At 41.5% G+C, this 17,865-nt stretch overlaps 1 long non-coding RNA gene across 3 annotated transcripts in view; it reads right to left on the bottom strand.

Annotated features, from left to right (window-relative positions):
- LOC117655697 (uncharacterized) overlaps positions 1 to 17,865 on the bottom strand; it is a 90,597-nt gene that overhangs the window by 36,016 nt on the left and 36,716 nt on the right. The gene's annotated exons all lie outside the window — the stretch shown is intronic.

The following is a 17,865-nucleotide window of genomic DNA, read 5'->3' as shown; positions in this document are numbered from 1 at the left end:
ATTGTGGGCGTGGCTTATTTTGTGGGCGTGGCTAGCTGGTCATGTGACTGGGTGGGTGTGGCTAGCTGGTCATGTGACCGGGTGGCCATGGCTATGTGTATAGGGTAAGGTGAACAGATTTTAACATTGGTAAGAGGGACACCATTGTGGGCGTGGCTTATTGTGTGGGCGTGGCTTGGAGGCCATGTGACTGGGTGGGCGTGGCTAGCTGGTCATGTGACCGGGTGGCCATGGCTATGTGTATAGGGACTACTCAGAGGGCTGGAAAGTCATTTCTGACAGGTCCTCACACTTTTGACTGGTCCTCACACTTATGACCATCCTCACATTTATGCCCGTGCAGCATTCTTAACAACCATGTCACTCATTTCACAACTGCTTCTCTTCACCATGATGACAAGATAGGGCAAAAATGTAAAATGTGAGGACAGTCGTAAGTTCGAGGACTGGTCAAAAGTGCGAGGACCAGTCAAAAATAACTTTTTCAGCACTCTGAGTAGTCCATATGCACAAAAGGACTAACCAGAGGGCTGAAAAAAGTCATTTCTGACAGGTCCTCGCACTTTTGACTGGTCCTCACACTTATGACCATCCTCATATTTATGCCCATGCAGCATTCTTAACAACCATGTCACTCATTTCACAACTGCTTCTCTTCACCATGATGACAAGATAGGGCAAAAATGTAAAATGTGAGGACAGTCGTAAGTTCGAGGACTGGTCAAAAGTGCGAGGACCAGTCAAAAATAACTTTTTCAGCCCTCTGAGTAGTCCATATGCATAAAAGGATACAGTAATTGAGAGGGATGAAGGAAGGGAAGGGAAATTAGAGTAGGAGTGACGGTTAAGAGAGGGAGGAAGAGAGGAGGAGAAGGAGAAAGGAAGAGGAAGTAGGGAGGAGAAGAAGAGGGGGGCAAGAGAAAGTAAGAAGGAAAGAAAAGAGAGGTGGTAGGTTTGAGGAGAAAGATTGCTGTTCAATAAAAAAGATGAAAGGGAAGAAAGCCAACCCCAAACAAATATAAAGATATTAAGATAAAGAATGAATTGTTAAACTTTAAAGAATAAAAGAGAACAAATATGAATAAATAGCAATAATTAGAAACACACATACATACAATGTATTTTCTTTGAACAGAATATTTGGCTGGTTCACAAATTTAAACAGTGTTTAGTCATTTCAATTAAATTTACAATTTCTATATTTCCTTTTTGCCATATTTATTCCTCATCTATTTTTTTAAAAAAACAATATTACCCTTCATTCTCATCTCTAATCTTAATCAAATTCAATTTTTCCCTTCTATTCTATTTTATACCCCTTCCCATTGTCATCTATTTTTATATCCATCCTCACATTGGTTAATTATGTAATTATGTAATACAGTTGTTTAATACAAATTCAACATTTTAATATAAATCAATTAGTTATATCTATCTTTTTTGTATATTAATCAATATGAACATGAATATTCCAATTATTTCCATGCAATCCAATTTCTTACAAATCAATTAATTATACTTACCAATAATAATAAACCAAATAATTTCCCCCATATATTCCTCCAAACCACAACTTAACCATTTCTGCTTTCAACACAGTATACAATTAATAATATCTCAATTATTACAATTCCCTAGTTAAAAAGAGCTTTTTTTTCTTTTGTGTTTTAAAATCTTGAACTCTCCTCTTTTGCCCTAAATAATTTTCCATTGTTTGCACTTACCTTTTTTGGTGAGGAAAAGGAAAATAAATCTGCTGCCTAATTTTCCAACGTTGCAAGCAAACCGCAAAGCCAACAGCCTGTTTTACTTTCAGTTTCGTTTTGAGCTTGGTTTGCACAAAGAGGAAAAAAAAACTGAGCAATTTAGCAAGAGCAGAGCCCTGTGCAAATCAGCTGAGAGGGGGAAGCCGAGCTAATTAACGTAGGGCGGCCCTTTGAAGCCCCGCGGCAAGAGTTTAAACAGGTTTTTTCCCTCTAGCCATCAGCGGGGATTCAGGAGGCAGCCGGGAACCAGGAGGCAGAATGAAAAATCGGGACTTTTTTAAAACGCCGCGGGACGCGGGACAAATTGCTCAAAAGCGGGACTGTCCCGCCAAAAGCGGGACGTCTGGTCACCTTATATATGGTGCTTTATTTCCTGATTTTGAAATGAAAAACTACTTCATTTTTTTAAAAAATCAGTTTTAAACTATTTTTGGCCTTGTCTCAGAACCACTGAACTATATTTTTCAAAGATCCTGGAGCACCCAGGAACTACCAGAGGACTGGAAAAGAGCTGTTGTAGTTTCCATTTTCAAAAAAGAAAAAAAAATAGATCCAGGAAACTACAGACCTATCAGTTTATTTTCATAGAGAGCTACCTCCTAGCAGCTGCTTGTTTTAAAGAGGTCATGCCCCCCTGACATCTTGCCATATGTTAACTTGATAGTTCTCCCCCATAATGATTGACCAGTATGCTAACTCAGGCCTGATCACAGTGCATGGTATTATAGGGGGAAAAAATTAAAATAAAAAGATTTCCCATATAAATGGGAGGGAAATTTGATGGTTATGGGCAGAAGTTTAAAATTGAGATATTAAAACAGGAGAGAGCCTCACAGCTAGGAGAAAAATAGGTCCAATGGGATGTGAATGAAAAATGCTTCTATGGTGCAGACTTTTCTTAACGTTCTGGCCTTCTCATATTATGTAGAAATGAATAAGGAGTTTCTTACCATGAAAACCAATTACTGAAGAATGTTCATTCCGGGCAGCAAGTTTATAAGGTGAAAATACTTAACCTGGAAACCAGTTTATTTTTTTTTCTTCTTTTTTTTTTTAAAGAAAGAGCCTATTAATTCCATTCCCAAAAGGGCACTGGTTTATTAGCTTGTCCTGGTTTTTCATTGTTCTTTTAATAAAAATTGTTGAAGAAGACTACAAACCATTTTGATAACCAGTCTATACTATAGTTTATTGTGCATATATAGAATGAAATAAATATCAGTGTTTTTTTTAAAAAAATGAAAAACAGATATATATTTCTATTCAGCTTTGCACTAATGCACCTGCCTTCTTCCTAAAACATTAATCAACCCACAGAATGGAAATCAATATAACACTGAAACATACTGCTGCAATACAGAAAAATAAATGTAGGAAAAAACCCAGGCTCTGCAACATATTGCTAAATGTTTTTGAGATTTGTGCTAACCTAGCAAAGTGCAAGTGTCTGGACTGTTCACTTTTGCAGACAGCTAAGGATAACAAATTTAAATCACAAAGTGAGAGGATGTATTACCTAAACAAAATTACCAAAACTTTAGAGCTAGATCTGACCAAGCAGTTATTGTAATGAAAATAGAAACAATATGTATATCAATGTATATCAAACTTTTGGCTCACTTCCAGAATGTAAGAGAACAACTTCACTGGATCCAGACCAATATCTATATTTGTGCAATGAGTACAATTCTTTTTACGGATGGCTCCCACCAAAAATATAAAAGGTCATAGCTATGTGTCAGGCACAAAGAATCAGGACCATTCATAAAGTTGCAGCATAGATTTATTCATGCTTATTCACAGGAATCTGGTCAACTAACAGTCAGCCTTAAATTGACACTCAATAAAGGTCAATGGTATTCACAGAGGCACGAGGGCTGGATTTGGATTTCTTGTAGAAATAAAAGGAGTCTAAATTGATGGCACATTTAACTCCAGCTCTGCCTTCTCTTCCCCTATATTGTGTTTCATTTCTGGGAGAGAAATTTTTAGCTTAAGTATCTGCAGCCTCTCATTGTAAATGCAGGGAATCAATGTCACCTATATCATTAGACAGTCATTTAGACTAACTGTTTAGAGTGGGTCAAAGGGAAAATTGTCAGAACATTGTAGCTTCTCATTTTCTAAATGTCAGACAATGGTATTTTTTCCACAGCAAATTAAAACTTTGCTTTAAAGTGACATTATCTTTGTTTTAAAATATAGCACTGTTGAACCACTTCTTCCATTGTTTTTACATTGCAGCAGGGTGTAATTATGGTGGTATCAACAGCAGTTGCTATGTTCTCTTAATTTAAACAAACAACCAAAGAAAAAGCTTTGTGATTCTACAGTATTGATTCAGTGTCGCTCTGTTGGCAGAGAGACAGGAAACTCCAGTACAAAACATTTCTAGAGGGCCATAGATGCAAACTCTGTATTATTAACAAGTCCAGATTTAAATGTTGGAGTAAGTAGTTGTTGGTATCAACAAATAAAAGAGATGAACCTCATGGATACAGCAAATTTTCCTTGTTCACCTAGATAGTCATTCAAAGATACCAAGAACCGCAAGTGTGTTGCAACAGATCTTTACTTGAGTTCCAAATTGCCTTGAAATGTTGCTAGCACGGAAATTCTGGCAGCTGAAGTCCATTCATCTTAAAGTTGCCAAGTTTGAGAAACAGTGCTATAGACAAAATAGACTCATAGGGGATTGAAGTCAAAAGGATTGTGGAAAAGAAGAAAATATTTGTATGTGTTACCAATAAAGGAGAGTGTTTGTAGCTCAGGGTTGAAATGAGAGATCCCTGGTACTCTCTGAGTTTGGTGTTTACTTCCAGACATTTCATTACCCAAACTATGTAACATCATCAGTGCTAGTTTATAAGGTGCTAGCACAGGCCTAGCAATGATGATGTTACCTAGTTTGGGTAATGAATCGTCTTCAAGAAAACAACCAAGCTCAGAGAGCACCAAGGATCCTTCTTTTGTATGTGTCGTCAATAGGGCTCTTTAAAGAGAGAATGCACTTTAGTAAAAAGCTTTAATAAAAGTGCAGGTATGCTCAACCCACAGAGTATTGATTAAGGAATGGAAAACAAAAATAAGTGACTTCTTTTATCGTTGGAGAAAGGTATGGCTGGCTATTATTAATCACACTGTCAAAGCTAAGATATATTGATAACTAGCCGTCATGAATTATTCTAATGTTCTTTCAAGGTCAAGTAAGCTAGCAGCCCATTGGCACAGCTTGTGTCAGTGAATTTCATCTATAACTGTACTTCCTTTTTGCTCTGTTCTCACCCACTCCCACCCCAATTCACGAATCTGTAATATTATATAGTATTTTGTCTTGTTGGAAAGAAAATCCATCTGGTTCAGGTCTATGCTGGGAATAAAAAAAAAAAAACGGAGGCTGATTGGAAAGAAAGTTGAATGACCAAAAGCAGTTCTGGATCTAGCTGAACAATTGGTTTTTTGAGTAGATGGAGTTTTCTAAGTTTCAGAGATTTTTTTTTTTAATTTGATTTATATGCCGCCCTTCTCCGGAGACTCAGGGCGGCTTACAGTGCGTTAAGCAATAGCCTTCATACTTTTGTATATTTATACAAAGTCAGCTTATTGCCCCCACAAACTGGGTCCTCATTTAACCTACCTTAGAAAGGATGGAAGGCTGAGTCAACCTTGAGCCTTGGAGAGATTCGAACCAGCAGTAAATTGCAGGCAGCTGTGTTAATAACAGGGTGCTTTAAACCACTGTAGTACCAAGGCTCTTACTCTTAGAGATGCTGCTAGGGGGGTTATGCAATGTCTGAAATGCCCTTAGAAGATTGTGCAATGTAGTGAACTCAATGTCTTCTGCTAAATGGTAGTGGATTAATCCTATTATGTCCTGAAGTATCATGTCCTGTAGTCCCAAAGGTGCTTTTTTCAAGAGGCAACTGGACTTTCTGGTTTTTCTTTGAAGATGTTTCCCTTCTCATCCAAGAAGCTTCTTCAGCTCTGGCTGGATGGTGGGGAATGGAAGGATTTATACTCCTTGCAGACAGCTAGTCATTTGCATTCTTTAATGCAACTCCATTATTACAAAAAATAGACCAAAAATACATGGAGCTGGTGGTACAATTGAAACAAGTCATGATGAAATAAAATAACTAAAGCTAGTCCCCCCCCCCACCCCCGTCATCACCACACTCACTTCTTTGGCAATAGAATTATTTGTAAATCCATTTGTTTTGTTCACAACTGTCCTGGTTTTTCTTAAAAGTTCAAGTCAGCCTTTTACAGGCTTTCAGTGATCCTTTATGCCAGGGGTATCAAACTTGCAGCCTGCAGACCAGATGCATCACACACTGCCCAAGCCCACGCCCAGTTTATTGAAGCGGGGGAAAAGTCATGATATGTCACATGATGACCCCGTGACGATGTGAGTTTGACATCCCTGCTCTATGCAAACACTGGTTGGGTAAGAAACTCTACTGGTTTCAAGATTAAATAGGAAAGTTTTTCTTTATAAGTGGGAAGATGCAACTACCACCTTCTCCTTTTTATTTATACTGATATACATCCAAGCTGTGTAATAAAGCCAAGATAAAAGCAATTTTAAAAGAGAGTCATACAGGCAAAAAGAAATAAACAATGTGTTGTTACACCTAACATAAAGCTTAAGTGATAATATTCACTGGGACAAATGTCCAGTATCCAAGATTGTCCTCCTTCAACATTTCTTCAGTACCTCAGATAGTCACATGATATTCTTATCTCAGGTGCCTGCAAACTGCCAGTTTGAAATCAAAAGTGAAACCTCTTAGCCATGCATTGATTTCATTCTGAGGACATTTTAATGGGAGGGAACATTCCCCACTGAATTTCTCAGATCTAAGAATGTGAGTAATTTTTTTAGCAAGGCTATAGAGCATGTGCAAGGCATTTAATAAGGAACAGGGCTTTGGACATGGCTATCATGTTGATTTTTTGACACACCCCCCAAGGCCAATCGGCTTCAGAGCAATTATGGAACAGCACAAAGGATTACTGGACAGACCCTCCACAGTCATCAAGAAGCTCAGAACATCTCTGAGAGAAACTCAGAAGAAATTTTCAAGAGGTCTTGCAAGAAAGAGAACTAAGAGAAGGACTACACAGCAGTGCAATGAATTGTTTAAAAATCCTACCAGCCTCATGATTGAAGAAAGAAAGGAGGTTAAACTGTAAGAGAAGCTAATCTCAAAACAGATTAGCTTTTATAACTGTAATTTCCCTACTACTAATTAATTCTGAGTGAACAATACTAAATTAGTCCTTATTTAGGCAAGACTAGGATATGTGGGTTCTATGGCATTTCTGTCACAGAAAAAAAAACAAATCTGTTCTGATGTCTAATTCAAAAACGTGCACCTATGCTTTCTCTGTCATCTTCTTCATTAGAATTATTAATTTTTCAAGCTGTCAAAATCAGATTGTTTAAAAAACAAAATGCTAGGCAAAGCCATTGAGCTTAAGTTTGAATTTTTTAATTCGTTTATATGTAACTTCTTGTACAAAGTTAAATGCTGTCACATTTTCATTCTTGGGTAACAAGAAATGTGCATACATAGTGTGTATGTAAGGGCAGGGGGGACTGAAGTTTGGATTGGAGGTTTTAGCAGGAGCAGCTATTATATATAGTTGAAGACCACTAAACTTCTTCTGTCTCAGATGGTCATTGCTGTAGCTTTTGAAAGGAAGAAAGGGGACATCCACCTAGGGAGCCAAATTGATGGTGTGACCCTTCTAACCAGATCACCATCACATCTTTTTTTTTTTCAATTATTTGTGAAAAACGTATCCTGCCATATAGTGGGAAATAGTACTAGTATTTTTAAGGCTAACTGCTTAAAAGGATAACTGCTTCCAATCCAAGAAAATTACTGAATTGGGGTGATCAGGATGAGAGAGGTTGAAACAGAGGAGAAAATAACCGTTCAATATGCTTGCTTGAGCTGTAGAGTAAAACCTCCTGATTCAGGCAGCTGATAGTATTTGCAAAGACTCAAAATGAATTATGAACAATCCTCATAAGCTATATTAGAACATGCTGCATTTAGCACATTTGGACTCATAAATTGAAAAGGTCAAAAAATATAGGCTGAAAGTGGAGCTAATAAACTTTACTTTATTTTTATTTGATTTATATACCACCCTACTCCCGAAAGACTCAGGGCAGTGAACAGCCAACAATAAAATACATATATACAAAATTTAAAAAGCAGAATTAAAATCGAATTAAATAGTTTGGCCCAGACAGATTAAAACCCCAATCAATTTAAAACAAATTTAAACTTTGAGTATTAAAAATATTAAAAAATATTAAAATTATTAAAATTGTTTAAAAAGAGGGAGAAAGTTAGGCCAGGCCCGCCTGGTGAAATAAAAAGGTCTTTAGAGTGCGGCGGAAGGTGCTAGTTTTTTTTAAAAGCATTTGCAAAGTTGTAAGCTAATTGGAATATGAAGTTTCTCAGAACATCCTGAGTTTTGCTCCAAATTATCTAAAGTCTTTAAAAATGCATTGTTATCTAGTACCTATATTAAAAATAGCTGTCAACTTTGAACCGAACCTGGCAGCAGCCATTTTTCTGTTCCTCGGTTGCCACACAGAGGGGGAAGGGGGAAAAGACACAACAGAGAGCTTTCCTGTGAGAAGGTCATCTCTACTGGCAACAGTTGATAAGGTTGGGGAAGGAATGCTTGGAGAGAGCCTACCAATTAATCCACTTGGCCAATGTGACCTGTGACACTTGGGGGATGGGGTTATTTCCTGTTTTGATTATACTGAAACTGCGGGAAAGATTTAGAGTTAGTTTTCCTTTGAAGCTGTGCCAATGTGATGTACTCAATAAAGAAAAGATTTGAGGAGATCCAAGTCTCAGAGTTCTGATTTGCTTGGGTTCATTAGTCGGAACCTTGACAATAGCTTTGTTTTTTACATGCTAATTTGTAGAAGAACATGCGATAATGGCATTCTATTCATCCTGCATCCAAGTTTAATCATAATGCAGATGAGTAAATTACAAGATTTAGTGCATTCTGCTTTTAAGGTCCTTTGTGATATGGTTTAGGAAAAGAAATATGTAAAGGAATCCATGGGATCATTGAAACATGACATATTGCTAGTGGAAAAGGTTGCATACTAATGGTCTTAGAATATGTAAACAAACTGATTATTTGGATTTCAGCATTCATTTTACAATGGGAGTGTGTTGTTGTAGTTTGTAGACAGTTGTAGTTTGGCACAGGTCTGACCGAAGCAAATAGCCTGACACTATACACCTCTGATACAATATCAGTATCCATGTGGTAACCACTTCTCCTACTGTTCTTGTTAGATCGGTGCAAGGCAACAGGCGAGAGTCATTAGTGAATTCAGCACCTTTTTTTTTCCAGCAATGTGTGACTGCGCTCTGCCGGCTGGGCTGCCGGAGCTCGCCTTTTTAAGGAGCCCCAGGCAGACCAGCCAGCCAATGACAGCAGGTTAAATCTCCCATGGTCCAGACAGCCAATCAGCGATGAGCATGAAACCTTATGCCGATTCTAGCCAATCTGTGATGAGCATGAAACCTTATGCAGATTCTAGCCAATCCGTGGCGAGCATGAAAACTTATGTAGATTCTAACCAATCAGTACATAACACCTCTCCCCTCCTAGGATGAACAGTGTCCAATCCCCTGCCTACATATGTGACGTAGTCCTTTAGGTAGGCGGGGCGCACCGGCTTCCTACTGAACCTGCACAGTTCGCTTGTCCCCAGGATCTTGGCTGTAGCGGTCGAGTCAGGTGTTCCTCCGGCTGCCTGGGAAGGAACCTTCTGGAGCTCCTTGGCCCGTGAGTCAAGTTCCGGCCTGGTTCCTTCGGCTTCTGAGACCGTCGTTTCCCACTGGATGCCCTCGATCCCCGAGGAATGGTCACGGCTCTGGTTGGCAAGTAGTCGTCCTGTTGGGCCACTGAGTAGGCCTGGTTCCTGCTTGTCTGCTTACCGGCCGGCAGTTGAGCGTGCTCCTCGGGGTGGAGACCTCAGGTTCTGCTATTGTTGCTCTGGCCCTCTGGTTGTGGTCCAGTCATCCTGGTTCCTCAGCTCGTTGTCCCCCAGGTGATGTCTGAGTTGGTCGATATGCCTCCTCCAGATCCGCCCATCCTCCAGCTCAATGCGGTATGACTTGGGGCCAGTGACAGCCAGGACTCGGCCCACCAGCCAGGTCGGGTACACCGCATAGTTGTGTGCAAATACCCGGTCCTGTATGTTGAATGCCCATGTCGGCTGTGCGGAGTCCAGGGTGGTTTCAGGAAGGTAGTCCGGGTGGTATTGGTCAAGTTGCAACCTCAGCCTTCTTCCCATCAGCAACTCCGCTGGGCTTTTGTTGGTGGTCGCATGGGGGGTGATGTGTTGAGCGAGGAGGATCTGGTCGGCTTTTTCCTGCCAATTCCCTGGGCCCATTTGGGTGAGGGTTTCCTTGGTTAGTCTCACCATTCGCTCTTGCTTGCTGGGTGGAAAGGAGAGAGGAGTACATGCCGGATCCCTTGCTCTGCGAGGAATGCCTCCATGGTCTTGGCTGTCAGTTGTGGGCCGTTATTGGAAACCAGGACATCGGGTAGACCGTGGGTGGCAAACAGCCGTCGGAGGGCTCAGATGGTGGCTTCTGTCGTGGTTGTCTGCATGATGATCACTTCTAGCCACTTGGAGTATGCGTCCATGACAATCAGGAACGTCTGTCCTTCTACTGGCCTTGCAAAGTTAATATGTATGTGGGACCAGGGCCTCTTGGCTGCTTCCCATTCATGAATGGGTGCCCTTGGTGGCGCTGGTTGCATCCCCTGGCAGGGTTTGCAGGTGGCCACCCACTTGGTAATGTCCTTGTCCATCTGGGGCCACCAGATGTAGCTCCGGGCTAACGCCTTCATCCTCACGATCCCAGGGTGGCCCATGTGCAGGGTGCCCATGGCGCACCTCCAAAACTTTTGGGGAACAACGACCCTTTCTCTCTACAGCAAACAGCCCTTAATGGTTGACATTCAGTTTGCTTGCTGTGGTAACTCTTTTTTTTTTTTATTGAAAAAGTTTTACAAATACAAATTTTCCCATTCCCCCCCTTTCCCTCCCTAACCCTCCCTAGCCCTCCCCTCCTCCCATGACTTCCCCAAAGTGAAATCCAAATCCACATCATATTATATCATACTTTACCGCCCTTCTAATCTCCCCCCTGTGTACAATACATTTCTACATAACATTGAACTATTCTACCCCCTATATACTATACATTTCTACACAACATTCAACTAAAAGCTATCTGATACTTCCTAGTTTGGTATTTATTCTGCACATAATCTATCCATTTCTTCCATTCCCATGCATAAGTCTCTTGAGTCCGGTCTTTTAAGTATGCTGATATCTTCGCCATTTCTGCAAAACTGGCCACCTTCAAAGTCCATTCTTCAATAGTAGGCAAAACATCCCTTTTCCAATATTGACCAATCAGTAACCTAGCCGCTGTCACCATATACAATATCAATTTTGTTTCACCCATTGAAAAACCCTTAACTATACCCAATAAAAACAATTGAGAAGAAAATTGGAGTTTTTTCCTCAGAACATTTTGCATAACCCACCAAATTTTTATCCAGAAAGCCTTCAATTTCTTGCAAGTCCACATATATGTTAATATGTAGCATCCAAACAATCACATCTCCAACATTTTGGTTGAACATTAGGATACATGCATGACAATTTCTTAGGATCTAAATGCCACCTATAAAACATTTTATAAAAATTTTCCCTCAAGTTCTGTGACTGCGTAAATTTAACATTCTGAACCCATATTTTTTCCCAAGTTTCCATCATAACTAGTTCTGCAAAATTTTGCGCCCATTTTATCATACAATCTTTAACCAATTCATTTTCTGAGTCTCTTTCTAACAAAACATTATAAACCCTCGATATGCATTGGGCCTTTCTCTTTTATCTGTCTAACCAATTCTTCTTCATGCAACATTAAACCAGTTTTTTGATCTTCTCTCCATCTCAGTTGAAATTGATTATACTGTAACCAAGTTAAATTAATCCCTTTTTCCAACAGTGTATTCAATGTCTTTAGTTGCCATCTGCCCCCATCATTAAAAAGTACTTCTTTGTATAAAAACCCCCCGAGTGACTTTATATTTATATTCCGTATGATATGACCAAGATCCAACCACAACGGTATTTTATAATCCCATTTGAACCGGTGCTTCTTCCATACTCCCATCAAGAAGTTTCTACGCATATGGCTATTGAATACTTTATCCACTTTATTTTCGTAGAATAAATATGCATGCCAACCAAATTCAAGATCATAACTCTCTATATTCAATATTCCAGTCTTTGTCCTTCCAAACAATTGCTTGCTTGTGTCAACGCTGCTGCTTCATAGTACAGTCGCAGGTTTGGAAGTTTAAGACCACCCCTTTCACGAACATCTTGCATAATTTTCAATTTCACTCTTGGCTTTTTCTCATTCCAAACAAACTTATTCACTCCTTTTTGCCATTCCATCAACTGTTTATCACTTTTAAGCACCGGAATCATTTGAAACAAAAATAAAAATCTAGGTAGAACATTCATTTTAACTGCTGCTATTCTTCCAAGTAAAGACAGCTGCAGTTTTTTCCAAGTGTCCAAATCCTTTTGTACCTTTCGCCACAACACCTCATAATTGTTTGGGAACAGTTTTATATTTGAATCTGCAACTTGAACTCCTAGATATCTCACCTTTGATACTATTTCAAAGCCTGCCTTCCTTTCAAGTTCTTTCTTTTGATCAACTATCATGTTTTTAACTATCATCTTGGTTTTTTTCTGATTCAGTCTAAACCCTGATACCATACCATATTCTTCTATAATGTCTTTCATCTGAATTATTGATTCCATCGGCTGTGGCTTGCTGTGGTAACTCTTGAACTCCTCCCCCAGGTTCTCCTGTGGCCACCCCCTCAACACCCAGTTCAGAACCTTTCTTAATGTTTTGTCTTTTTGGGTTTGTTCAGCGATGTCTCTGGCAGTCACTGGGCTGGCCGGGTCGATGTCTATCAACAACCCTTGGGCGGTGGGTGCAGGGTCTTCCACCAATTCTGGCAGCGGGCAGCGGCTGAGAGCATTGGCATGGCTGATGTCTTTGCCAGGGCGGTGGATCAGCTCGTAGTCATACACCGTGAGGAAAATGGCCCATCTGGTCATCCTCAGGGACATATATGGCGGGGTTTGTTGGTTACCGGTGAGGAGTCCTATGGCTTATGGTCAGCTACAATCTCGAAATGCCTACCGTATACTCAAGGAACCGCTTGATCCCTGCCACCACGGCCAAGGCCTCCTTATCAATTTGGCTGTAGTTGCACTCGGCCGCTGACAGGGTGTTGGAGTAGTATGCTATCGGTGCTTCCGTTCTGTCTGGTAGGCAGTGGCTGAGGACCGCCCCAACTCCGAAAGGGGAGGCGTCACAGGTGATCCGAACTGGCAACATGTGGTTATATTGGATCAGGACACTGTTGGATGAGAGGAGGTCTTTCACTGCTGCAAAAGCTTGGTCTTCCCTCCGTCCCCAGGTCCCCGGTGTCGTCTTCCCCAGGAGTTTGTGGAGCGGTTCAGCAATGGTGGCCTTCTGTTGTAAAAATGTGCTGTAGAAGTTTAACAGTCCCAAGAAGGCTTGCAGTTCTACCTTATTCTTTGGGGTGGGGGCATTCTTAATGGCTTTCATCTTGCTGTCAGTCAGGTGGATGCCCGATCCATCTATTAGGTAGCCCAGGAACTTTACCTGCCTTACACCAATTTTTCATTTCTTAGGGTTCACTTTGTGTCCTTTTTTCTGGAACCTCCCCAAGGTTTCATGCACATGTTCCATCAACTGGCCTATTGACTCCCTTGATATAAAAACATCACTGAAGTATGGCACCACCCCTGGGATTCCGTGCAGTAGCCGCTCTATTAGGCACTGGAAAAGTCCTGGGGCTACACTGACCCCAAATTGGGGTCAGTGTAGCCCCAGGACTTTTCCAGTGCCTAATAGACATTTAAATGCCCCCCTGTGAGTCACTATGGTTTGTGCTTCAGTGGTGGCTTCGTCTACTGGCAGCTACTGATAGGCCTGGGCAAGGTCCAGCTTGGCAAATATCTTCCTGTTTCCTAGGGAATGCAACAGATGTTTCACCACGGGCACTGGGTACGCACTCTGCTGGAGGGCCTTGTTCAGTGTAACTTGTAATCCATGCAGATGCGGACGGACCCATTTGGCTTCACGGGGGTGACTATGGGAGTCTCCCATACCGCGTGGTCGGTTGGCACGAGGATTCCCTGGGCAATGAGCTTGTCTAATTGTTCCTCGACCTTGGGCCACAAAGCAAATGGTACCTTACGGGGTCTGAGCCTGATGGGGGTTACATAGGGGTCTAGGTTAAATGAAATGGGTTTCCCCATATATTTACCTAGGCCCTCGTCAAAGAAGTCCGCAAACTCTGCCAACAGCTGGTCCAGTTCATGGATGGTTACGCTGTGCAGTCCGGTGATGTCTAGGCCCAGGGGTTTAAACCATTCTACTCCCAGCAGTGATGGCCGGTGGCTGCCAATGACCATGAGCGGCAGCCGGCCCTGGAACTCGTGGAACGTTACTTTGATCTCCATTCTGCCTAGTACCTCTATCCAGTTCCCTTGATAGTCATTCAGGCGGATATTTGGCGGCTTCAGAAACTTCCTGCTTGTAGCTGGGTTCAACTTCTTGATTGTTTGCCAGGATACTATTGTAAAATATGACCCTGTGTCCAGCTCCATTTTGCATGGTTCCCCTTCAATGGTCACGACTGCGTGGTATTTCTCCTGCTCATGTGCATCTGTGTGTCCTACGGTTGTGTGATGGATTTCTCTGGGAGCTTGGTATTGGTCCTCTCTTCATCTGCTCTGTTGTTGGCTTGCTCTAGGTTTCCCTGGTCTTCCTGATGGGGCTATAGGCTTTGGCTGAAAGGGAATGGGTTGGGGCACTTTGCAGGCTTCGGCAATGTGGCCCTTTCTTTGGCATCAGCGGCATGTTGTGTCCCGGAAATGGCAAGCCGCCCTTGTGTGGAAACCCATGCAGTCCGGGCAATGTGGCTGCCTGCTCTCCGCGTCCCTGGGGTTCTGCCGCTTTTCTGGGTACACGTGGTGGATGGTGTTATCTGTGTTGTCCCAGTTGTCCTCGTATTCAGGGACTTCGGTTGACCAGTCAGGCTTCCGGAATGTATGGTGCACCCTGCTGGTCTTCCTTATGTTTGCTGCTGAGTTGTCTGATGATTCTGCAGCCCTGGCCTCCTCGACAACATCCTTGAATGAGACCCCTCTCCTTATCAACAATTTCTTTTGTAGAGCGAGGTCCCTCATCCCCAGGATGATCCGGTCCTTCATCATTTCTTCAGGATTTATGAACTTGCATCTGGTAGCAATCTCCTGGAGGCTGGCCACAAAATCATTGACGGTTTCTCCCTCTCATTGGCGCCAGTGATAAAACTCATTTCGGCTGACCATGGGGGCAGCGGATGGTGTGTAGTGGTCTTCCAGGGCATGTTGCAGGGTGGCCCAGGCGATGGTCTCCACATTTGCTGGGGCGATCAGCATCTGCGCCATTTTGTAGATCTTGGTGCCGCAGTAGGTCAGGAATAACACTCGCTTCCTGTTGTCCAGCCTGTCCTGGTAATCGTTGGCCTCCAAGAACATTCTGAAATGGCCCATGTATGTGTGCCAGTCCTCTGTCTGCGGGTCAAAGATCACTGGGGCCAGCGATACTTGTGATGCCATTTGTGCTGGTGGTCGAAGGTCCTTGTTTCAAGACAGCTGCATGGTTCACGAGGAGGTTCTCAGGTCCCTTTTGTCCTTCGTCACCAGTGTTAGATCGGTGCAAGGCAACAGGCGAGAGTCGTTAGTGAATTCAGCACCTTTTTATTTCCAGCAATGTGTGACTGCGCTCTGCCAGCTGGGCTGCCGGAGCTCGCCTTTTTAAGGAGCCCCAGGCAGACCAGCCGGCCAATGACAGCAGGTTAAATCTCCCACGGTCTGGACAGCCAATCAGCAATGAAACCTTATGCAGATTCTAGCCAATCAGTACATAACAATTCTCACTGTGCTGCAGGTTCAAAAATTAAATCTGGTTTTTATTATAAATAAGGATTATATTTCACCCTTGGCAACTGCTGGATTTTTTTCTATAATTCTTGCAATGAACATAGCTTATCAAAGGTGATATTCAAGGAAGATATTTGGACAGCTCTAAAAAGATCAGGGACTGGAGACCCACATGTTTTTAGTATTATACCACCATTAGAAACGGCTGAACTACACTTTTAAAAAGTCTACAAATTCCTCCATGTAGCTAGGTCCATTTCTATTAAGAGAAAGCTCTAATGATTTAATAATCCTTGCGTACTTCAGGAGTGTAACAGGATTGTAGTCTCTTATCTTTCTGGACTAATTTGTTGGACTATATTTTAGTATATATAATACAGTATTTACTAAATTACAGTAAACAGCAGCATTACTCATTACAAAGTTAAAAGCCTTGTTATCAGGCTTCCCAGCTGATCCTAGAACTACAGTAGAAGCCATTTATACATTAATGTATAAGTATACATTTAATGTAAAGTTAAGAGTTTTAATATAAAACTTTTAAAATATATAACTTTTGGATAGAATGGAGAGCCAGCATAGGCATTATCAAATAGTAGGGGGGAAAGCAAATGCCAGACCCACCCCAATCTGATCCCTTAGGATAGAAATACCCTCAACTCCATTGGGTTAAAGTGATAGGTTCTTTTACTAGAAGATGCTGGCTGCAGTAAAGTCAGGCTAGAACTAAATTTCCCATGTTCAAATGATACAGAAAGTTTCCCCACACCCCAGCCCTCCTCCCATGACCATTTCATCTTTAGCCAATAAAAGTCCTCCTAGGTGTTTTAAGAATAGAATAGAATAGAATTCTTTATTGGCCAAGTGTGATTGGACACACAAGGAATTTATCTTTGGTGCATATGCTCTCGGTGTATGTAAAAAGACAAGATACACTCATCAAGAATCATGAGGCACAACACCCAGTGACAGTCATACGGTACAATAAGTAATTAAATCATACTAGGAAACAATAAGTATAAATATAAATTGCAAGGATATAAGCAACAAAGTTACAGTCATGCAGCCACAAGTGGGATGAAATGGATGACAGGAGCGATGAGAAGATCAATAGCAATAGTAATGCAGCCTTAGTGAATAGTTTGACAGTTTGAGGGAATTATTTGTTTAGCAGAGTGATGGCGTTTGGGAAACTGTTCTTGTATCTAGTTGTCTTGGTGTACAGTGGTCTATAGCATCGTTTTGAAGGTAGGAGTTGAAACAATTTATGTCCAGGATGCGAAGGGTCTGTAAATATTTTCACTGCCCTCTTTTTGACTTGTGCAGTATACAGGTCCTCAAAGGTTGGTAGCAATTGTTTTTTCTGCAGTTCTAATTATCCTCTGAAGTCTGTGTCTGTCTTGTTGGGTTGCAGAGCCAAACCAGACAGTTATAGAGGTGCAGATGACAGACTCAATAATTCCTCTGTAGAACTGTATCAGCAGCTCCTTGGGCAGTTTGAGCTTCCTGAGTTGGCGCAGAAAGAACATTCTTTGTTGTGCTTTTTTGATGACTTTTTGATGTTAGGTGTCCATTTTAGGTCTTGAGATATGATAGAACCTAGAAATTTCAAGGTCTCTACTGTTGATACTGGGTTGTCTAGCATTGTAAGAGGTGGTAGTATGGGAGGGTTTCTCCTAAAGTCTAGTACCATTTCTATGGTTTTGAGTGTGTTCAGTTCCAGATTGTTGCACCACAAGGCTAGTTGTTTAACCTCCCATTTGTATGCAGATTCATCGTTGTCTCGAATGAGACCAATCAATGTTGTATCATCTGCAAACTTCAGTAGTTTAACAGATAGATTATTTGAGATGCAGTCATTGGTATATAAAGAGAAGAGAAGTGAAGAAAGCACACATCCTTGGGGGTGGGGCTGTGCTAATTGTACAGGTATCTGATGTGATTTTTCTTAGCTTCACCTGCTGTTTTCTG

This window comes from Pantherophis guttatus, chromosome 7 (assembly GCF_059756535.1).
Source record: "Pantherophis guttatus breed Tessera chromosome 7, ASM5975653v1, whole genome shotgun sequence".
NCBI classification, from domain to species: Eukaryota; Metazoa; Chordata; class Lepidosauria; order Squamata; family Colubridae; genus Pantherophis; species Pantherophis guttatus.
Note: the sequence above shows the minus strand (reverse complement) of the source record. Positions and strands in the feature narration are given on the sequence as shown.